Source organism: Macaca mulatta, chromosome 13, assembly GCF_049350105.2.
Source record: "Macaca mulatta isolate MMU2019108-1 chromosome 13, T2T-MMU8v2.0, whole genome shotgun sequence".
In the NCBI taxonomy this organism is placed as follows: Eukaryota; Metazoa; Chordata; class Mammalia; order Primates; family Cercopithecidae; genus Macaca; species Macaca mulatta.
The window spans coordinates 120276251-120290341 of record NC_133418.1 but is presented as its reverse complement, the minus strand read 5'-3'; positions in this window follow the sequence as shown (position 1 = coordinate 120290341).

The window sequence follows — 14091 nt, the reverse complement described above, 5'->3', positions numbered from 1 at the left end:
AATTCAACCATATGAAAAATAGAAAACAATGTGTTAATGAAGTTTGCAGAACAAATCGAGTAATAAAAATTTAGTTATTGGCTCGGTGTGGTGGCTCCCAGCACTTGGAAGGCCGAGGCGGACAGATCACCTGAGGTCAGGAGTTTGAGACCAGCCTGGCCAGCATGGCAGAACCCTGTGTCTACTAAAAGTACAAAACAATAGTGAGTGTTGTGGCATGTGCCTATAATCCCAGTCACTCGGGAGGCTGAGGCAGGAGAATTGCTTGAACCCGGGAGGTGGAGATTGCAGTGAACCGAGATCATGCCACTGCACTCCAGCCTGAGCAACAGAGCAAGACTCCGTCTGAAAAACAAAATCAGTTATTAATAAATGTAATATCACATTTCTGTTTAATGCCGACTATGTGCCAGGCCCTATCCTAAGATGTATTTCACACACACACACACACACACACATGCACACACACACATCCTCACTTAAGCCCCTTATCAGTACTATGATATGAACTCTCTGTATTTACAACTGTCCCCGTCCTGGAGATCTAGAAACTAAGGGAGAGTAAGTCTAAGACCCACACCTCGTAAATGGTTAATGGGCATTAAACTCAGGCATCTCACTAAAGATACTACACTCTGAACCATCCTATTAAACATCCTCTTTATGTAACAGGTGATTTGCATTATATCAACCAACTCAACCACCATCAAGATTACTATACATAATTAGATTCAATTTCCAGATATAATGGCTGAAGTTATGAGAGGCTGAGTATTGGGCTTAACATATGGTAAATAGAGAGTGCACTTCGGTTCATGCCTAGAAATATATGTATATGCCCATATGTCCCATTCTTGTTCTGTCACCTCATTTTGCCTTCAGCTGTATCATTCATGTACAGGTCTTTATATCTTTACATTTAGGACTAAATGTGAGAAAGTACAGACGTAAAGCAGAAGATGACTTTTCTAAATTGCCTTAGGATAATAAACGAAATAAACTGCAACTTTATTCATTAAAAATGAAGGACTTTAAATATTTTAATCAGCCCAAGGATTAACAGACGTTCCGGGTGTGTGCTTTAGAAACACTAGGTCAAACCAGAAAGAGATGCTAAGGGTAGAGAGGAATGTGGTAGAGATAACTATTTACAATTATTCTTCTTTCCACGTGCTTTTCTTCTCACCCAGGTTAATTTCTTACATCCCCGAGGCATAAATAATGTTCACAGTATTTTTTTCAATTTGATACACTCTGTCCTTAATTTTCAGGTAAAAACCTGGACAGCCTTAGATAATTCGACCTTCGGAGATACTCCTCACAAATGCAAAAACCCACAATATCTGGGGGAATCATTTTGCCACTTTGTTGGATTTGAAATTCATGGTTGCTGACACCTTTTTAAAACCCTGCAGTCTGGTGATGCACATGTGCTCGGCCATTTTCGGCTTGATGTATTTCAAAGCTAGAGCTCTGAGGCAAGTCCAGCAATATATTGTTGAAGAATTGAAGTGTGAGCAAGATGCCTAAGAAAGTCGTAGATTGCCTTGAAGGAGAATAAGCTGTCCAGCAAGAAATTGTTTTTAGAGCAAGTTCAAATTGTTTCCGCTGGTACAATATGGTTGATCTTCAAGTTATTTTCATTCAAGGCAGATATGTCTATTTCAAAGCACACCTACTCCAGAAAGGCTTCAAAGCAACTGAATTTAGCCTTTGAAAAACATTTAATCTCAACCAACAATGTTCACTGGAGCTTGAACTTCATTGCATGTGTGTGAAGGGGTAATTTTCATGTTTTATATTTTTATTACATTTCATACATACACATATCATATATATGTATACTATTTTTAAATCAAAACTAACAGGATGCTATCATAGTGCAGGTCTATGTCATATTGTTGAAAGCACGCTTATTTTTAAGAAATATGGAATCTTAAGTGTTTTAATGCATGGCAGATGTGCTGGGTGAGGGAGAGCAGAGAGCACTGATGTAGCCACTGAAATGAAAGCAGGGTCCCCAGGGGGAACTGGCTGCAGGGAAAAGAAGTTAATAAGAATGAGACTGTGACTACACCTCTTGTAGCATTTCTTTAAGTAGTAGAAATGGAGGAATTATGTCTCCAAAGAGGGAAATGACTGCTAACTTACATCCTAAGTTCGCATTTCCAAATTTGTCCAAGGTCTATATCCAAAGTAGGGTTTATAATGTTGACTGGGAAAGAAAAAGATAAACAAAAATATGATAGAAAAATTAGTTTATTGGAAATAACATCTAACTTATCAAATGGGTAATTACCTAAAGGTAATATCACAAAGAGGTGCTACAAATATGGAAGTAATCTTTAGCTAATCCTTCTGCTGCTCCTCCTTCCACACAAACATCTAATCCATCAACAATCATGTGACTTCAGAGATCTCAAAGAAACAGCTCTTTCTATTCTTCCAAAACATTTGTTTCCATGCTAATTCTCTTGATGGTATGGTTATTTTTTCTTTGCACATTCTACTGCTGGGCACAGAGGAACTCAGTAAATGAGTAAGTACCTAGTATATAATAAACATTTTTAAACACTTGTAAATAATAAAAATAATGAATCAGTGAATAAATGAATAGTTACACATTCATGAAATTTGTTTTAATATCAGTATTTTTATTTTTGGGATATTTTACATTTACGGAAAAGTTGCAAGGATAGTAGAGTTTCTACATGCCCTTCACTCAAACTGCTCTCATGCTAACGTTGAATGTAATTAAGAAATAAACACTGGCACAATACTATTAACTAATCTTAGGTTTAATCAAATTTTCTCATTCTTTTTACACTAATATTCTTTTCAGTTTCAAGATTCAATTCAGGAGCTTAGATTGTGAGTACTTATCATGTGGCCTTAAATCCATCCAATCTGTACAAGTTTGTCATTTTTCCTTGTCTTCTTTGATCTTTACAATTTTGTAGAATACTACTTAGGTGTTTGTAGACTGTCACTTAAATTGGGTGGGTCTAATGTTTTCTCATAATTAGACTGAAGTAATGGGTTTGGAAGGAGATTGCCACAGATCACATGAACACATAGGTGATACATGTTACTCATCAAATCATAAGAATGGCATTTGATGTCAATGTGATTTATTTCTGGTGACCTTCATTACTTGGCTGAAGTGGTATCTGCCTAGTTTTTGCACTGTAAATTTACTTTTTTTTCCTTTTCACACTGTATGTGCTAAAAGTGTGTCACTACAAGTGTAGTCCATACCCAAGAAAGGGTAAACTGAATTCTACCCTACAGAAAAATAATTATCAAAACATTTGAAGATGTGCTAAAACCACAGCAGCAATTAGCATAAATAATATTTAGGAGGAGATATTCTGTGACTGTGAAAATATTGTTTCTCCTTAAAGTTTTGTCCATTAGTGTTAGCATTCATTAAATAATTTTGCCACTGATAATAACCATGGTTACATTGGAAAAACCTTTCTAGGCATTGGCTTAGGCAAAGACTTTATGACCAAGAACTCAAACACAAATGCAACAAAAACAAAGATAAATAAGTGGGGCTTAATTAAACTAAAGAGCTTCTGCACAGAAATGGAATGGTCAGCAGAGTAAACAGACAACCCACAGAGTGAGATAAAATCTTCACAGTCTATACATCCAACAAAAAACTAATATCCAGAATTTAGGAGGAACTCAAACAAATTAGCAAGAAAAAAATTCCCATCGAAAAGTGGGCTAAGGAAATGAATAGACAGTTCTCAAAAGAAGATATACAAATGGCTGATAAACATGAAAAACTTTTCAACATCACTAATGGTCAGGGAAATGCAAATCAAAACCTCAATGCTATACCATCTTACTCCTGCAAGAATGGCCCTAATTAAAAAATAAAAAATTAATAGATGTTGGTGTGAATGCAGGGAAAAGGAACACTATACTACTGGTGGAAATGTAAACTAGTACAATCATTATGGAAAACAGTGTGGAGATTCCTTAAAGAACTAAAAGTAGAACTACCATTTGATCCAGCAATCCCACTACTGGGTATCCACCCAGAGGAAAAGAATTCATTATGTGAAAAAGATACTTGCACATGCATGTTCATAGCAGAACAATTTGCAATTACAAAAATATGGAACTAGTCAAAATGCCCATCAATCAATGAATGGATAATGAAATTGTGATATATGTATTTTATATTTGTCTATATATGAGATGGAATACTACTTAGCCATAAAAAGGAACAAAAAAAATGGCATTTGCAGCAACCTGGATGGAACTGGAGACTATTATTCTAAGTGAAGTAACTCGGGAATGGAAAACCAAGCATTGTATGTTCTCACTGGTAAGTGGGAGCTAAGTTATGAGGATGCAAAGGCATGAGAATGACACAGTGGACTTTGGAGACTCAGGGGAAAGAGTGGGAGTGGGGGTGAGGGATAAAAGACTACAAACGTTGTTCAGTCTATACTGCTTGGTGATGGGTATACCAAAATCTCACAAATCACCACTAAGGAACTTACTTATGTAACCAAATACTACCTATTTCTCAAAAACCAGTGGAAATAAAAAATTTTTAAAAAATTATTAACCATGCTGTTTTAAGGATGATTTTCTTTTTTCCTCGTTTCATCTACATTTATTAACTAGAATTCTATAAAAATAATTGTCCTTTCTTGTTCATTCATTTAATTATTCCAGCATGCATTTTTTTTTAAGACAGGGTCTTACTCTGTTGTCCAGACTGGAGTGCAGTGGTGTGGTCATAGCTCAGAGTTCACCGTAGCCTCCAATTCCTGAGTTCAAGAGAGCTTCTTGGCTCAGCCTCCAGGGAAGCTGTGACTACAGTTGAGTGCAACCACTCCCAGCTAATAATTTTGTTTTTAATTGAAATGGGGTCTCACTATGTCATCTAGGTTGGTCTCAAATTACTGGCCTCGAGTGATCCTCCCACTTTGGCCTACCAAAGTGTTGAGATTATAGGCATGAGCCACTGTACCTGGCCTCAAACATGCATTTTATTCAGTTTGAATTCCTAGTTATTTTATTTTCAGAGTTATAACCAAATATGATATTCTTACTAATTCTGTACAAATTGTTCCAGCTTTGTGATTGAGTCTATCAGACTGTCTTTTATGTCCTTTTGACATTCCCTCTTTTTGGCCCTTTCTTACTTTCTGAACTGAAAAGGTGGTCCAGCTTATCTTGTATTTTCCATGTCCCAGATCTACAATGTCTTTTCCACAAGGAACCCTTGGTTACCTTTTATTGGAGCATGGTATTGAGAAACCAACATCTGAGCATTAGGTGTGCTCATTGCAAATAGAGTATCACTCGTTCTGGGCTCTCACAGAAGACAAGAGTTAGAAAATACATGTATTTACACTAACTCATGTATACATTCATACTATATTTACTTGCTTATCTTTCTATTTGTATATATAGGAAAATAAACATGAGCCCATATTGACATATCTAATTCTAATCTTGCACCACATGGTTCATTTTAATATTTTCTCCTTGTTTGTTTTTAAATTTTCTGTCAGTGAGTGGCCCAACTCTCATTATCTATATTTATTCAATTTTAACCCAAATATAAATATGAAGTAACTTCAAAATTGCTAATCTACCCTATGAAAGATGCATTTACCAACAATAGTACAGTGTTTGTCAGTGTTTGTATGCCTTTTAAAAAAAATTACTTAGACTTATAGTATCAAAACAAACTTTCCAAGTTACTGTGGCCAATTTTTTTTACCCAATGACTTCAGGACAGTTATATCATATATTTGCAATACAATTTAATGTTACAATATAGATTATTAATTTATACCAGGCTGAATTTTATTCTTAGTTCCCTCCTAAATCCTGATTTGTTTGTATTTGCATACAGTAAAATTTAGTTTTTTTTTGTTTTTTGTTTTTTTTTGAGACGGAGTCTGGCTCTGTCACCCAGGCTGGAGTGCAGTGGCACGATCTCGGCTCACTGCAAGCTCCGCCTCCCGGGTTCACGCCATTCTCCTGCCTCAGCCTCCCGAGTAGCCGGGACTACAGGCGCCCGCCACCTCGCCCGGCTAGTTTTTTGTATTTTTTAGTAGAGACGGGGTTTCACCGTGTTAGCCAGGATGGTCTCGATCTCCTGACCTCGTGATCCGCCCGTCTCGGCCTCCCAAAGTGCTGGGATTACAGGCTTGAGCCACCGCGCCCGGCCAAAATTTAGTTTTAATGTCATACAGTTCTTTGTGTTTGGACAAATGCACAAACCCACAGATCCCTCACTCTAGTATCATACAGAATGTTTCATCACTGTAAAATTTTCTCTGTGTCTTCTCTTTGTTGTCAACTATTCTTCTGTCTTCTGAACTAGTGCAATCACTGTCTTCCTTCCCTATAGTTTTGTCTCTCCTAGTATAATACATAAATGTCTGTATTCTTGCACTTAGCAAAATACATTTAACGTTCATCTGTGTTCTTGCATAAATTAATAGCTTTTTCCTTATTATCTCTGAATATTCCATTGCATGCATATATCATAGTTTGTTTTTTCCTTAAATTGTTGCTGGCCATCTTGATTTCATCCAGTTTTTGACAATTGTGAAGAAAGCAGCTGCTGTATCTCTATCTATCTACCATGTAGGTTTTATGTAAACATAAGCTTTACATTCCCTGTGTAAATATCTAAGATTAGAATTGCAATTTTGACTACCAAATTTATGTTTAATTTAATAAGAAGCTGCCATACTATTTTCCAAAGTGGCTGTATAATTTTGCATTACCTTCTGCAATGAATGAGAGTTTCCGTTGCTCTGCAACGTAATTAGTAAATAGTATTGTCAGTTTTTTTTTTTGAATTTTAGATTCTAATACATGTATATCAATATCTCATTGTTTAATTTGCATTTTCCTAATGACAAAATACGTGGAATATGTTTTTATATATTTACCCTTTATATCTCTTTTTTGGTGAAAGATAAAAGCATAGGGAATGATCTAAACAATCTTTCCCTATACTTTATTATAGAGTTATATGTTTTCTAATTGTTTCTAATTGTTGAGTTTTAGGATTTACTAAATATTATGAATAGAAGTCCTTTACCAGCTACGTGATTATAAAGCATTTTCTGACAGTCTGTGGCTTGTCTTTTTCTTTCCTTTATAATGCAATTCAAAGAGCAAATTTTACATTTTGAGTTAGTATAATTTATTAATCTTTAAAAATTTTTATTATTCAAGATTATAGTGCTTTCTCTAATAACTAACCAACAAATCTAAGGTTACATAGATTTTTTCCTGTTTCCTTATAACGTTTTACTATTCTATATTGTACGTTTTATTTAATTTATGTATAAATGTAAGGTGTGTGCTAAGGTGTATTTGCGTATTTCACTCTGTTCTATCAGTCTATAGGTCTGTCTTTATGCCAGTACCATATTATTTTTTCAAATACATTCAACGATTTATTTTATTTTTCTATGTGTTTTTAGTTGTAATTTTATTTTCTGTGGCTACATATTAGGTTTCTGTATTTTGGGTACATGAGATATTTTGATACAGGCATACAATGCATAACGATCACATCAGGGTAACTGGAGTATCCATCACCTCAGGCATTGATCCTTTCTTTGTGCTGCAAACAATCCATTTATAATCTTTTAATTATTTTAAAATATACAATAAATTACTATTGATTGTAATAACTCTGTTGTGCTATTAAATACTAGATCTCATTCATTCTAACTGTATTTTTGTGTCCATTAATCACTCTCAGCCCTCCTCTGACCCCCTTCCTCTGCCCTTCCCAGCCTATGGTAACTGTCATTCTATTTTCTATCTTCATGAGTTCAATTGTTTTAATTTTTAGTGCCTTCCCACAAATAAATGAGAACATTTGAAGTTTGTCTTTTTGTGCCTGGCTTATTCTACTTAACATCCTTCAGTTCCATCCATGTTGTTGCAAATGACAGGATCTCATTCTTTTTTATGGCTGAATATTACTCCATTGTATACATTACTACATTTACTTCATCCGTTCATCTGTTGACGGACGCTTTATGTTGCTTCCAAATTGTGGCTATTGTAAACAGTGCTGCAATAAACATGTGACGTGCGTACATCTCTTTGATATACTGATTTCCTTTCTTTTGGGTATATAACTAGCAGTGGGATTTCTGGATCATATGGCAGCTCTACTTGTAGTTTTTTGAGGAACATTTAAACTGTTCTCCATAATGGTTGTATTAGTTTATATTCCCATGAAAAGTGTATAAGGGTTCCCGTTTTCCATATCCTTCCCAGACATTGATATTGGTTGCAATGTCTCCCTTTTCATCTCTGACTTTATTTATTTTGGTATCCTCCCTTTTTTCTTAGTCTGGATTGAGGTTTTCCAATTTTGTTTATCTTTTTAAAAAGCAAACTATTTGTTTCATTGATATTTTGTGTTATTTGTTTAATTTTATTTATTTCCACTCTGCTTTTTATTAGTTCTTTTCTTCTACTAACTTTTGATTTGGTTTGCTCTTGTGTTTTTTTAAGTTCTTTAGGATATATTGCTAGGTTGTTTATGTGAAGTTTTTCTACTTTTTTGATGTAGGTGCTTATTGCTATAACCTTTCCTCTTAGTACTGCTTTCATTGTATCTCTTAGGTTTTGATATGTTGTGTTTCCATTTATATTTTTTTCAAGGAATTTTTCAATTTTCTTCTTAATTTCTTCATTAACCTACTGGGTCATTCCAAAGCATATTGTTTGATTTCCATGTATGCGTATTGTTTTCTCTGTTACTGATTTCTAGTTTTATTCCATTGTGGTCAGAGAAGATGCTTGATTTTTTTTCAATTTTTTTTGAATTTTTAAGACTTATTGCATATGGTCTATCCCTAAGAATGATCGATGTGCTGAGGAAAATAATGTGTATTCTTCAGCTGTTGGATGAACTGTTCTGTAAATATCCATTAGGTCCATTTGGTCTATAGTGTAGATTAAGTCCAATATTTCTTTGTTGATTTCCCATCTGGAAGATCTGTCCAATGCTGAAAAGGGTGTTGAATTATCCAGTTATTATCGTATTGGGTTCTATCTTTCTCTTTAGCTCTAATAATATTTGCTTTAAATACCTGGATGCTCCAGTGTTGGGTGCATATATATCTATGATTGTTATATCCTCTTGCTGAATTGATTCCTTTGTCATACTATAATGAACTTATTTGTTTTGTCTTGAATTTACTTTTATTGAGATAAGTATAGTTACTCCTGTTTAGTTTTGGTTTCCATTTATGCAGAATAACTTTGTTCATCCATTTATTTTTGGTCTATATGTATCTTTATACATGAAGTGCATTTCTTGTAGGCAACAGATCATTTGGGTCTTGTTTTTTCTCCATTCAACCACTATATGTCTTGTATGGGAGTGTTTAATCCCTCCCTCCCTCCCTCCCTCCCTTCCTTCCTTCCCTCCCTGCCTTCCTTCGCTCCCTGCCTCCCTCCCTCCCTCCAATTTTATGTTTAGTAAAGGTGTTTTTCTCCGGTTCTGTGTTTTAGTTTCTTACTTTATATTTTTTGTGTGTCTTTTTTTTTTTTTTTTTTTTTGATTTGAGGTTACCGTGAAGCTTGCAAATAATACTTTATAACACACTAATTATTAACTAATAACAACTTAATACAGTTTGCAGAAACAAACTAACCAACAAGAAAAAAGAAAAAAAAAGGATTCTATAATTTACCTTAATCCCAAAACTTTTTAACCTTTTTGTTTTTTCTATTTATATCTTATTGTGCTCTCTACATATTGAAAAGTTGTAGTTATTATTTTTGATAAGATCATCTTTTAGTCTTTCTATTTAAAATATAAATAGTTTCGATACCACAATTACAGTGTTATAATATTCTACATTTGTCTGTGTACTTACTGCTACCAGTGAGTTTTGTACCTTCAGATGATTTATTAGTGTTCTAATTAGTTTACTCATTAGTGTTCTTTTCTTTCAGAATAATGAACTCCCTTTAGCATTTCTTTTAGGACAGGTCTGGTGTTGATGAAATTCCACAGCTTTTTTTTTATTTGGGAAAGTCTTTATTTTTCCTTCAGGTTTGAAGGATATTTTCACTGGATGTACTACTCTAGGATAAACGTTTTCTTCCTTCAGTACTTTTAATATGTCATGTCACTCTCTCCTGGTCTGTAAAGTTTCCATTAAGAAGTCTATTGTCAGATGTATTGGACTTCCTTTGTATGTTATTTGTTTCTTTTCTTCTGCTGCTTTTCATATCCTTTTGTACCCTAGACCTTTGGAAGTTTGATTATTAATATGTCTTGAGAGTCTTTGGGTTAAATCTGCTTGATATTCTATAACCTTCTTGTAGTTGAATATTGATATCTTTCTCTAGGTTTGAGATGTTCTTTGTTATTATCCCTTTGAAAAAAATTTCTACCCAGATCTCTGTCTCTACTTCATTGTAATGCCAATAACACATAGATTTGCTACTATGAGGCAATTTTCCAGATCTTATAGAATGCTTCATTCTTTTTCATTCTTTACTTTTTGTTGACTCTTACTGTATATTTTCAAATATGCTGTCTTCAAGCTCACTAATTCTTTCTACTGCTTGATCAATTCTGCTATTAATAGACTCTGATACATTCTTCAGTATTTCAAGTACATTTTTCAGCTCCAGAAATTTTGCTTGATTCATTTTAATAATTTCAGTGTCTTTGTTAATGTTGTTTGATAGGATCTGAATTTATTCTCTGTGTTATCTTGAAGTTTGTTGCATTTCCTTAAAACTGCTATTTGAATTATCTGAAAGATCACATATCTTTGTCTTTCCATGATTGGTCACTGGTGACTTATTTAGTTCATTTGGTGAGTTTGTTTCCCTGATGGTCTTGATGCTTGTAGATGTTTCTTGTCTAGGCATTGAATGGTTAGGTATTTATTGTAGTCTTCACATTTTGGGCTTATTTGTTTTCATCTTTCTTGGGAAGGCTTTTTAAGCCTTCAAAGAAACTTGGGTGTTGTGATCTAAATCTTTGGTCACTTCAGCCATATCTGCCTCAGGAGGCATTCTAAGCCCAATAATTCTGTGACTCTTGCAGAATCATAGAGGTGCCACCTTGGTAGGTCTTGGGTAATATCTGGGTTAATTCCCTGAATTACCAGGTAGAAACTAGTTCTTTTCCCTTAGTTTACCCCAAACAAACAGATCATCTTTCTCTATGCTGAGCTTTTTGGAACTGGGGGAGGGATAACAGTAGCATCCTATGGCCACCACCACTGGGACTATGCTGGGTCATACCTGAAGCCCACATAGACTGAATCTTGCCCAAGGCCCACAGTGACCACTGCCTAGCTACAGTTCATGTTCACTCAAGGTTCAATAACTCTACAATCAGAGGTGGCAAATCCAGCCAGCCTTGTATTCTTCTCTTCAGGGAAACATATATCCCTCAGTCCCAGGCAGGTCCAGAGATGCCATCCAGAAGCCAAGTCTGGAGTTTGGAACCTTAGGAATCTACCTGGGTTTTATTCTACTGTGGCTGAGCTGGCAACCAAGCCACAAGATGAAGTCCTTTCCACTCTCCCTTCCCTTTCTTTCAGTCTTTATGCAAGCAGAGGAATCTCTCCCTGTGGCCAACACCACTCCAGGCTCATGGTGAGTACTGTCTGGCTATTGGCTATTTCCAAAGTTCACTTAAGATCTGAAGGCTCTTCAGTCAGCTTGTGGTGAATGATGCCAGGTCTGGGTCTTTCCCTTTAGGCCAGTGGGCTCCCCTGTGGCCCAGGGCTAGTTCAGAAATGCCATCTATCAGCCAAGGTCAAGAATTAGGGACCCCGGAGCCTACTTGGTGCTCTACCTCACTGTGGTCAAGCTGGTATCCAATCTGCAAGACAAAGTACCCTTTATGCTTCCCTCTCCTTTGCCCAAGTATAAGGAGTCTTTCCCTGTAGGGAATGTGCTGGGTCACACCCGAAGCTGTCACAGCTCTGAGTCTTGCTCAAAGCATGTAGTGAGTACTGCCTGACTACTACTGCTGAATATTCAGGGCCCAAGGGCTCTTTAGTCAGCAGATGATGAATCTTTCCAGGACTGGGTCTTTCCCTTCAAGTCAGCAGGTCTCCTTCTGGCCCATGGTGTTTGGAAATTTCATCCTGGATCTAGGGCCTGAAATAGGGGCCCGAGGACTCTGTCTGCTGCCCTGTTCTGCTGTGGCTGAGCTTGTATCTGAATTACAAGACCAAGTCTTCTTTACTCTCCTCTTTCCTTTCCTCAAGAAAAAGAAAGGATCTCTTTTGAAGCCGTGAGCTTTGCTGCCTGGGGTTAAGAGAGTGGTAAAGCAAGCACTTCCTTGGCTGTTCCAGCTCGTGTCTGACTAGGTCACACGCACTCCAAGTCCACTGGTTCCAAGCCTAGCACAGCACTAATACTTGTCAAGGAATTTCAGTCCTTGTGGCCTAGACAAGTTTATTCAGTACTTCACATCACTTTAGTGGTGGTAGGCTGTGGTGGTGGGCATTGCTGGAACTCAGGTTCCTATCACTAGGATATACAATTCATCTCTGGCTAGGGCTGGTCTAAATGTCCCCCCTATGGATGTCAGCTTAATTCTGCCCCATGTTGCTTTCCATTGTAACAGAACAGCACTGAGTTCCAATGCAAGTCCCACAATCACTGTGTTTTCTCTCCCCTAGTTCTCAGATTCTGTCTCTGTGTCACACTGCTGCTACCAGATTATGGGACAGAGGTGGTGTAGGCAAATTGAAACTGCCTTTGCTACGCTCTTCAGTGACTGTTTCCTTGATATAAGGTTAAAACCGGGTACTGTGATTGCTCATGTGGTTTTGGTTTCTTTGAAGATGTGTTTTATGTGAATAGTTGCTCAATTTGGTGCTCCTGTGAGGAGAACAATTGCTAGAAGCTTCCGTTAGACCATCTTGCTCTGCCTCTCTCCTTTCAAATTCTAGAATCATATTGTTTTAATTATTATAGCATTGTAACATATTTTGAAATCAGAAATTGTGAAACTTCCAGTTTTGTTCTTTGTTCTCAATATTATTTTGGTGATTCTGGATGTTTTAAGATTACATATGAATTTTAGGATAAATTTTTCTATTTGCATGGGGAAAAATCATTGAGATTTTGATAAAGGTTGCATTGTAGATGCTGTGGGTATTACTGACATCTTAGCAATACTAAGTTTTCTAATTCATGAACATAGGATGTATTTTTTCATTTCTTCATGTGTTTAATTTTTTTCAGCAATGTTTTACAAATTTCATTGTATAAGACATTCATATCCTTAATTCCTAGTTATTTTATTCTTTTTGATGCTACTGTAATGGAATCATGTTTGTAATTTTCTTTTCACTTTATTCATTGCTAGTGCATAAAAACGCAAATGATTTTTGTGTGTTGACTTTGTATCATAACACTTTACTGAATTAATTTATTAGTTCTAATACTTTTTTGTGTAATATTTAGGGTTTTCTATCTATAATACCATATCATCTGCAAAAAGGATAATTTTACTTTTTCCCTTTTATTTAATTTTAGTGCCTAATTTACCTGGCTAGAACTTCCAATGCTGTGTAGAATAGAAGTGCTGAAAATGGGCATCTTTGCCTTGTTTCTGATCTTAGAGAAAAAACTTCAGTTTTTGCCATTGAGCATGATGTTTACTGTGGATTTTTTACATGTGACTTTTATTATGTTAAGCTAGTTTCCTTCTTTTCTTGTTTATTGAGTGTTTTCATTATGAAAGAAGGTTGAATTTTCACAGATACTTTTTCTATATCAATTGAGATAATCATGTGCTTGTTTCCCCTTTATTCTCTTAATGTGGTGCATTACATTGTCCAATTTTCATATGTTGCACCATCCTTGCATTTCGCAAATAAATCTCACTTAGTAATGGTGTTTAATTATTTTAATATAGTGCTAAATTCAGTTTGTTAGTATTTTGTTGTGGATTTTTGCATTTATTTTCATAAAGATATTGATCTGTAGTTTTCTTGTAGTGTCACGTTCTGGTTTTAGAATCAGTATAATGCTGGCCTTAGAATTATTTAGAAAGTGTTCCCTCGTCTTCAATTT